The following is a 2972-nucleotide window of genomic DNA, read 5'->3' as shown; positions in this document are numbered from 1 at the left end:
ACCCCTCTTTAACAGCTCAAAAAAATAGACTTGTATCAGCTTGATATCTCATGATTTTTGCTTATGTGATTTTGAACTGATGGCATGTTTCAGACATCACACATGTAATCCTCTCTATGTTTACATGTCCCAAATATGAGTAACGTCACTCTGTAGGATGACATATTGTATATTTGTTGGTGTATGATTGACTTTATGGCAATCAAAAGGAATATATATATGTATATATTTTCACACGTAGCCCAAATTACACATGCACACACTGCAGTTGGTGTGACAATGCTTTATGGACATTTCCATATTTTGTCACCTCCATGATGTGCAAGCTCTGTGGCAATGATCATGGTTTTCACTTGAATCACTTTCTACATATTGAGTTTTAATAAGGTCAGAAGAAAAGGGAAAAAATATTTAAAGGACCCCTTTTTTTGTACACATGAAGTTCAGTTCTGATACCTATAACCAAGCTTGTAAAAACAATTATTAAATATTTGTATAATCTCTTCTGTGGCTTTAAAGGGAGCTTTCCAAAGTTTAAAAGAAATAAACCTGATGATAATGGTAATCAGGGTTATTAAAAGATGCTTTTGAGATGGATTATGGAAAATTTAGGATCAAGCATTTTAAGAGCGTTCCCCAAACCAGAGACTAACGGGATATGTCTTTGCCTCTGGTGCTTCAACTTCTTTGGCTGTTTTTATTTTTAATATGTATCTCTCAAGTCCTCCATATTCATGTCTTTAATATTAAATGGCTGTAGTATCTGTGCAAAGGAAAACTGGCTGATTCTGCAGTTATCATTATTTTTCCACATATAACAATGCAGCAACAATGGAGCAGTAAAACCCAGTGTAAAAAAACAGACAGGTTAAGGTCTTATAGGCCCTTACTATAACTCAATGAAGTGGACAGTTACAACTCGCTTTATTCAGCTTCATACACAACAAGAATGGAAAAATAACTTGCCTGGTTTGTTTTTGCTTTATTTTTGCTGAAAATACATGGTGACACATGACCTTTAAGGAATAAGCATGGACACGTAAATGGAGAAAAAATCCAGTAAGATTCACCCTGTTTTCTCTCCACACTCCAGTTTATATACTAAGGGTGCATTGCTTGTGGAGGTTGGGTCGTACCGAGTGAAGCTACAGCTGAAGAGAATGTTGATCCACACATTCCTACTTTATAAATAGCTTAATTATTTGTAGGTGTAGAAGCTGCAAAGCTGCATCCTTTTCATGCTCTAAATATTTCCTCACAGTTACATAAATGGCTGTTGTCACCTTTAATTGGTATTAAACATGACGTTCTAAAAACTGTACATATGGTTTGGGTGTTTTAGGGTTACTTTATGGGTTCAAGTGCGTCAGGGAGGATGTCAGGACAAAAGCGCATAAAGATGGCAACCTTTTGAATAATTGCAGTTGGGTCCTCAGGCATATCAAAATGTATCATTCATGTCTCAGTGTTTCCAACTGTCTTAATTACGCTTTATGTTCGTGCAGAGTTATATTTAGTTTGCTGCTCTTCCGGTGAGTATAGAGCAGTAGGTATAGTCTCAGCAGATGACAGTGTTAGACATGCACACACACCCACGCAGTCACAAGCACACATACAGTCTGCCCACCCCAAATCCTTGTAGAGGTCAGGTCTCTGTTAATTGCTTTCCATGCAGTAGATGGATGGATCACAGTGTCAGAGAGGAGGCTGGGAGGTGTCAGGAAAAAAAAAAGGCCCTCTCCAACACACACACTTGCACGCACACACACACACGCACGTCCATGCACACACACATCACGCAACGTCCATGCAAACATGGATAATAAACCACAAACAAAATCCACACCATGCCACACAAACACATACACAGTCTGGCATGCATGCCAGCCAACAGAGACTGTTATCAGCTAATTAGTCCTAGTAGCTGCAGGGGCCAGCCTTATTGACACTGCAATGACAGTTCTCTGGTTTGAGTGGCGCCGTCAGTCGTCAGACCATGTCATTCCGATTCAATTATAAATACACAGACGCTGGGATAAAACTCACAAGTACCCCCAAGGAGGAAATGTCGCTTTCAAATGCTGCGATCACTTGAGCAGCCATATGGGTTATTGTGTGCAAACTGACCAGCCTCTTCCAAACGACTGACTGACTTACTGGCTGAATAAATGAATGAATGAATATTTCAGCTTCTGTGTCTTGCTGCATCCCACATCATGTGGGACTTAATCAGCATACAGATATACATAAAAAGGAAACAATGGCTGTGTTAACACTCAGTGGGAGAGGGGGATTACACAAGCTATTGTTTTGCTACTCAATATTGGTCCTCCTCCAGTGCATTTGCTTTCACTCACAGGATCAAGGTATGTATTTTAAACATCCAACTGAGAACAGAGCAGAGGAGGCTTTTTAAGAATTTGCATTGGCATTAATTATTTATGTTTTTAATATGATGAAACTTAAGGCTACATGTGTAGTCTAATAGGTTTCAGGGGGTGTTGAATAATCTTGGAAAATGAGCCCCTGGCTAGGCTACCCAAAGCCTATTGCTTGTATCAATAACCAGGAGGCTTGGCTAATGGGGAAGTGCAGAATTTCCTCAGCACACTTTTGTGTATGTATTTTTGCAACATCTATGGATGAGGTGCAAGAAATCCACCTAAAAGGAGCATTTTTCAAAGAATACCAGGAATAGAAGTTATCGCCTCCTTGGCTAGAAATAAGTCTTTATGACACATTTTTAATAAGTTGGAGGTCAAAATTGAACATGGAGTACTCTCTCCAAGTTTGACTTATTTTGGTTAGTCTGTTTGGCATATGATGATCACCTGCAGCCCACATTTTGCTCACTTATTTATATCCTTTTATAGCCACACTATCTCATGCTTTGTAGCTGGAGGAGATTATTTGGGGGAGTTGTGACGTAACCTGGAGCTAAGCAGAGAGGGAAAACAGTCGATCCCCTACGC

At 39.5% G+C, this 2972-nt stretch overlaps 1 protein-coding gene across 1 annotated transcript in view; it reads left to right on the top strand.

The window, feature by feature from the left end:
* The window catches only part of tafa5a (TAFA chemokine like family member 5a), a 133518-nt gene that overhangs the window by 41574 nt on the left and 88972 nt on the right, over nucleotides 1-2972 (top strand). The gene's annotated exons all lie outside the window — the stretch shown is intronic.

Source organism: Morone saxatilis, unplaced genomic scaffold (genome assembly GCF_004916995.1).
Source record: "Morone saxatilis isolate NCDOM2014 unplaced genomic scaffold, NCSU_SB_2.0 Contig10, whole genome shotgun sequence".
Taxonomy (NCBI): Eukaryota; Metazoa; Chordata; class Actinopteri; family Moronidae; genus Morone; species Morone saxatilis.
Note: the sequence above shows the minus strand (reverse complement) of the source record. Positions and strands in the feature narration are given on the sequence as shown.